The 7341-nt window shown below is 42.6% G+C and overlaps 1 protein-coding gene across 1 annotated transcript in view; it reads left to right on the plus strand.

Moving 5' to 3' along the window:
- The window catches only part of LOC139573845 (igLON family member 5-like), a 141686-nt gene that overhangs the window by 105382 nt on the left and 28963 nt on the right, over positions 1–7341 (plus strand). The gene's annotated exons all lie outside the window — the stretch shown is intronic.

The following is a 7341-nucleotide window of genomic DNA, read 5'->3' on the forward strand; positions in this document are numbered from 1 at the left end:
TTTCCTGTTTATTATCCATTTGCTCTGGTGGTGTTAGCTACATTTGACTAGCACAGCAAATAACCACAGAGCTAGCGCGATGTGAAGGTAGAGAAAGATCCACTTACCTTGTTAGCCAGCTGGATAAATACATTTCTCTCACAACAGCCAACAAAATAAATAAACTAAATGTAGCTAGTCTACAAGTCCAATGTTTGACGGCCACATTGTTTACATCAAAAGTTAGGTAGCAGCAGTAATTACCACTATCAGCCCCTCTCTCCCCCCTCACCAATCTGTCTCTCCTAGCTCTTTATCTGCTTCCTCCAAACACAACTATATTTTACCCAGGTGTATTGCCCACGTAGTTTCAATTAAGAAACATACTGGATTTTTTATGAACCGCTACCTTGTGCTTGGTATGTATTATCAACCTCACATTACGAGACCTAGCTAGTGGTTTGTTTACAAAACTATAATACAAATGCATATAATTACAACAGGATGATCAAAATGTAATTTGAAATGAATCCAAATTAACCTTCAAATATTCCTTTCTGCACTCCCTCATGATAGTGATATTTGCGACCTGACCAAATTCCCACAGAAATTTGAGTTATAGATCTGTCATTCGCTTTGAAAGCAAGTCTAAGAAGCGGTATATCTAGTCTATGTGTGCTATTTCTATGCTTGCTAAGTCGTTTTTACATCTTTTGCTTTTGGTTTTGTACACTAACTTCAAAAAGCTGAAAATACAATATTTTTGGTTATTTAAAATATATTTCATAGCGGTTTAGATGGTATAATGATTCTCTATACTGCTTGTTTTGTCACATAAACTGAAATTAGGCAAACTATTAGAATCTTAGCAACCAGAAAACAGAGGAGTAATTTCAGCATATTGCAACTTTAAGGCCTACCTTCATTACAAGGGTAGGGCTTGCACTAATCCATTTCATGAAGCATGTACAGTAGCTGTAAAAGTCAAATCTGGTATCCATCAACATGGTTAGCCTCATTAATTGTCTAATGAAAAAGACGGTAACACTTAATCTTAAGGGCTCCACATTACATATGTAATTACACGGTAACAAGTATTCTAAACAATTGAAATAATGTATAGTTACACTGTATTTTAACAACATGTAACTGGTGGTAATTGCAGTCTGTAATTACAGGGGTGTAACAACGAATGCTTGTTACTATGCTTGTTTCAAATTTCAAAGTTTCCGATAACATCCCAACTCACCATATTTCAGTGTTAGTGAATTGAAAACCGACCACCTCAGTGACCCAACTCTGCAATAAAGGGCTCTAGAGTCTGATGCCCAGTACCAATAGCAAAAACGGATTAAAAAACGGTTCACATAAAGAAAAGATTAAGCTAGTAGATCAAGCTAACGTTTGAGTCAGTGTTGTAATACTCGAGACGGTCTCGAGACCTCATTTTGAGTGTCTCGGTCTTGTCTCATTGTCGGGAAGATTTGTACTCGGTCTTGACTCGGTCTCGGACAGTGAGGACTCTTAATTTCTTCCTCAAACCAGCCGAGACCAGCAGAGTGAAAAACTCAGAATTATCGGCTTCCATTCAGTAAGCGAACAAAACCGCTTTGCCAGGCCAAATATATATACTCCTTTTTTAGAACATTAATACCTGAACAGTCTTTATATCTATAGTGCATTCGTAAAGTATTAAGAACCATTGACTTTTTTCACATTTTGTTACGTTACAGCCCTATTCTTATTTTTTCTCATCAATTTAGACACAATACCCCATAATGACAAAGCAAACACAGGTTTTTAGGCATTTTAGCAAATCTATAAAAAAAAAACGTAAATGTCACATTTACATAAGTATTCAGACCCTTTACTCAGTATTTTGTAAAGGCACCTTTGGCAGTGATTACAGCCTTGAGTCTTCTTGGGTATGACGCTACAAACTTGGTATACATGCATTTGGGGAGTTTCTCTCATTCTTCTCTGCAAATCCTCTCAAGCTCTGTCAGGTTGGATGGGGAGCGTCGCTGCACAGCTATTTTCAGGTCTCTCCAGAGAAGTTCGATCTGGTTCTAGAGAAGCTTGTTTCTCATGGTCTGAGAGTCTTTAGGTGCCTTTTGGCAAACTTCAAGAAGGCTGTCATGTGCCTTTTTACTGACGAGTAGCTTCCATCTGGCCACTCTACCATAAAGATCTGATTGGTAGAGTGCTGCAGAGATGGTTGTCCTTCTGGAAGGTTCTCCCATCTCCACAGAGGAACTCTGGAGCTCTGTCAGAGTGACCATCGGGTTCTTGGTCACCTCCCTGACCAAGGCCCTTCTCCCCTGATTGCTCAGTTTGGCTGGGCGGCCAGCTCTAGGAAGAGTCTTGGTGGTTCCAAACTTCTTCCATTTAGGAATGATGGAGGCCGCTGTGTTCTTGGGGACCTTCAATGCTGCCGACATTTTTTGGCACCCTTCTCCAGATTTGTGCCTCGACACAATCCTGTCTCAGAGCTCTATGAGCAATTCCTTCGACCTCGTGGCTTAGTGTTTGCTTTGACATGCACTGTCAACTGTGAGATCTTAAATAGACAGGTGGGTATTTATATAGCCCATCTTACATCAGCTGATATCTCAAAGTGCTGTACAGAAACCCAGCCTAAAACCCTAAACAGCAAGCAATGCAGGTGTAGAAGCAGTATACTCACTCCTTACTCCCCACTGATGCTGTATCAAATTAGTGCAGTGGAGGTATACGACTTATCAATTATGTAGTACAATAGTGAAATCATGCACAAAGTAGCCTACACAATCGCAAAGCATGTGAAGTATATTCACATGTGCTGAACATGTGCAGGCAGCCAGAGTACACAGCTCTCAACTGTTTTTGAAATGGAGCAGCTCACAGAAGAATGTCATCGGAAGCGGGTAGGGTAGGTAGGAAAGCCGTTTCAACGTTTGATATCTACCAGTAAATGCTAACTAAGGCAACAAGGGGTATGCAAACTAGGTATTGAAAGATTTTGGTCCAAAGTCTTGGTTAGTAGGCAATTTGTGTTCCACTCACCAGATGATGATCATTTGAAACAACCTTTTCCAGCAATCAATGACCAAAAGTGCCCTCTTTGGCCTTATTCATATTTTTCATAATTTCATAATTAATAAAAAAGACGAAAATCCGGTGTTTCTATGTCAAACGGTTGTGTTATATTTCAGTCGTCTGTGATGTATATAAAGTGCAATATTGGGATGCAAACAAACAAAAAAATATCTGACATGGTACAGGTGTCTTTTTTTAAGCCCATAACCTTGTGTGTGAGGTGTATACATTTGTTTGAAGGTAGATTTGTTTAAGACTACCAAGAATCACTCTGTGTGACCCTGATTTAGCCCACTGCAGTAAAAAGTTAACTTGTTGTTGAAAGTTATTCTTGAAAAGGGAGAAGCTAACAAATTAGCAACAACTTCCTACTTGATAACATTTGCTGCAGCCGCTGCAAACTAGCCTATAACAAAAGATAGCTAACTAGTCTGTGGGAAAACTACTGTTAGTTATTGCGCAGTGACCTGTTGGCCTTTGAGAAGGCAGAAATCTTTTTATTTTTTCGTAAAATCGGTCCCACCCGGTCTCAAGTCTAAATGTGATTGGTTGATTGCACTGTCACTCCGAAATGTTGCCCTAATCCAGTTGAATGGCAGATGCCTTCTGTCTAGCTTCTGATGGCCTAGCCCCTAGGCCCTAGCCAATGGTTGACTTAGCTAGCTTGATTTCCACAGAGACCACAAAAAAAATCCTGATTGGATCTTTTTTTCTCTTCAGTGTTAACCCTTTCCAACAAAAACTTTAATCAGAACATAATTGAACAATCACACACAGAACGAGCAGTATGGTTGGTGGAATTGTCATGCTGGAGGGTCATGTAAGGATGAGTCTGCAGGAAGGGTACAATATGAGGGAGGAGGATGTCTTCCCTGTAACGCACAGCGTTGAGATTGCCTGCAATGACAACAAGCACAATCCGATGATGCTGTGACACACCGCCCCAGACCATGACGGACCCTCCACCTCAAAATCGATCCCGATCCAGAGTACAGGCCTCGTTGTAACGCTCATTCCTTCGATGATAAACGCAAATCCGACCATCACCCCTGGTGAGACAAAACGGCGACTCGTCAGTGAAGAGCACTTTTTGCCAGCCCTGTCTGGTCCAGCGACGGTGGGTTTGTGCCCATAGGCGACGTTGTTGCCTATGGGCAACAGACCTACACGCCCTCAGTCCAGCCTCTCTCAGCCTATTGCGGACAGTCTGAGCACTGATGGAGGGATTGTGCGTTCCTGGTGTAACTCGGGCAGTTGTTGTTGCCATCCTGTACCTGTCCCGCAGGTGTGTTGTTTGGATGTTCCGATCCTGTGCAGGTGTTACACATGGTCTGCCACTGCGAGGACGATCAGCTGTCTCCCTGTAGTGCTGTCTTAGGCGTCTCACAGTACGGACATTGCAATTTATTGCACTGGCCACATCTGCAGTCCTCATGCCTCCTTGCAGCATGCCTAAGGCACGTTCACGCAGATGAGCAGGAACCCTGGGCATCTTTCCTTTGGTGTTTTTCAGAGTCAGTAGAAAGGCCTCTTTAGTGTCCTAAGTTTTCACAACTGTGACCTTAATTGCCTACCGTCTGTAAGCTGTTAGTGTCTTCACAACTGTTCCACATGTGCATGTTCATTAATTGTGGGTTATTGAACAAGCATGGGAAACAGTGTTTAAACCCTTTACAAAGTGACTATGCTTAAATAATAACAGAAACTAGCAGCGGCGTAAAAGAGGGGGTGGGGGGGGGTGGGCAATGCAAATAGTCTGGGTAACCATTTGATTAGATGTTCAGGAGTGTTATGGCTTGGGCTAGATGCTGATTAGAAGCCTCTTGGACCTAGACTTGGCGCTCCGGTACCTCCTTGCCGTACGGTAGCAGAGAGAACAGTCTATGACTAGGGTGGCTGGAGTCTTTGACAATTATTAGGGCCTCTGACACTGCCTGGTATAGAGGTCCTGGATGGCAGGAAGCTTGGCCCAAGTGATGTACTGGGCCGTACGCATTACCCTCTGTAGTGCCTTGCGGTCGGAGGCCGAGCAGTTGCCATACCAGGAAGTGATGAAATCAGTCATGATGCTCTCGATGGTGCAGCTGTAGAACCTTTTGAGGATCTGAGGACCCATGCCAAATCTTTTCAGTCTCCTGAGGGGGAATTGGTTTTGTCGTGCGCTCTTCACGACTGTCTTGTTGTCCCCGGTCGTAATTTTGACCTTGAGAAAACAACTACACTAAGTTAGCTAGCTTGTCTAGCTAGCCGTTTACAGCCGCAACGGAAAAGCTGTTGTTTTCAAACGCATCGGAAGTTCTTTGGGGTTCCAGGGTTCACTTCTGCTCCTCCTCAAAAATGTATGTTATCTTTGTTCATACATAAGCACATACAGACTCACCTCAATATACAGTATGTACACTACCGTTCAAAAGTTTGGGGTCACTTAGAAATGTCCTTGTTTTTGAAAGAAAATCAATTTTTTTGTCCATTAAAATGACATAAAATTGATCAGAAATACAGTGTAGACATTGTTAATGTTGTAAATGACCATTGTAGCTGGAAACGGCAGATTTTTAATGGAATATCTAAATAGGCGTACAGAGGCCCATTATAGCAACCATCACTCATGTGTTCCAATGGGACGTTGTGTTAGCTAATCCAAGTTTATAATTTTAAAAGTCTAATTGATGATTAGAAAACGCTTTTCCAATTATGTTAGCACAGCTGAAAAATGCTGTTCTGATTAAAGAAGCAATAAAACTGGCCTTCTTTAGACTAGTTGAGTATCTGGAGCATCAGCATTTGTGGGTTCGATTACAGGCTCAAAATGGCCAGAACCAAATAAATTTCTTCTGAAACTCATCAGTCTATTCTTGTTCTGAGAAATGAAGGCTATTCCATGCGAGAAATTGCCAAGAAACTGAAGATCTTGTACAACGCTGCATACTACTCCCTTCACAGAACAGCGCAAACTGGCTCTAACCAGAATAGAAAGAGGAGTGGGAGGCCCCAGTGCACAACTGAGCAAGAGGACAAGTAGATTAGAGTGTCTAGTTTGAGAAACAGACGCCTCACAAGTCCTCAACTGGTAGCTTCATTAAATAGTACCCGCAAAACACCAGTCTCAACGTCAACAGTGAAGAGGCGACTCCGGGATGCTGGCCTTCTAGGCAGAGTTGCTAAGAAAAAGCCATATCTCAGACTGGCCAATAAAAATAAAAGATTAAGATGGGCAAAAGAACACAGACACTGGACAGAGGAAGATTGGAAAAAAGTGTTATGGACAGACGAATCTAAGTTTGAGGTGTTCGGATCACAAAGAAGAACATTCCTGAGACACAGAAAAAATGTAAAGCTGCTGGAGGAGTGCTTGATGCCATCTGTCAAGCATGGTGGGGGCAATGTGATGGTCTGGGGGTGCTTTGGTGGTGGTAAAGTGAGAGATTTGTACAGGGTAAAATGAATCTTGAAGAAGGAAGGCTATGACTCCTTTTTGCAACGCCATGCCGTACCTTGTGGACAGCGCTTAATTGGAGCCAATTTCCTCCTACAACAGGACAATGACCCAAAGCACAGCTCCAAACTATGCAATAACTATTTAGGGAAGAAGCAGTCAGCTGGTATTCTGTCTATAATGGAGTGGCCAGCACAGTCACCGGATCTCAACCCTATTGAGCTGTTGTGGGAGCAGCTTAACCGTATGGTACGTAAGAAGTGCCCATCAAGCCAATCTCTGTAAATATTGTACTTTTTTTGGTGCATTTTTGTATTACTATTTTGGGGTTTGACTGCTGTGAGTGTTGATCACTTACATATTGTTGTTTTGACTCTCAGTTGCAGAATTGTGATGAAAAGTCATATTTTTGTCTTATAGTTAGCAAGCTAACTGGCTGTTCGGATTCCAATAATGCAGCCCTGGCTTTATTGTTTCATCTGTCGGGAAGAATTACAACAAGTACTGGATGCTGTGTCCAGAGATGGCATAAGAGGCTCAGGGACTGTTCTTAACCACTGCCAAGATGTGGTGGCTTTTCGTGCACTTTTCAGCAGCCGTGGCATCACCCAGGCAATGGAGGACCAGTACTTACGGAGGAGCGGGTCCTATGGAGGAAAGCAGATGTGGTGCACTGATGAAGCGCCTGTTTGTCAGACTGTCTTTGTTTCTCTCTGGCTATTCTATCGATGCCCCCTCCCTCCGCTGAAGTTACACTGTCTTTCCAATCCAAACTGCCTCAACTCCCAGCCTTTCTTCCCATGCCAAATAGAGACATTCAATATCCATCTCTACCATCAAAATTTAAA

This window comes from Salvelinus alpinus, chromosome 4 (assembly GCF_045679555.1).
Source record: "Salvelinus alpinus chromosome 4, SLU_Salpinus.1, whole genome shotgun sequence".
NCBI classification, from domain to species: domain Eukaryota; kingdom Metazoa; phylum Chordata; class Actinopteri; order Salmoniformes; family Salmonidae; genus Salvelinus; species Salvelinus alpinus.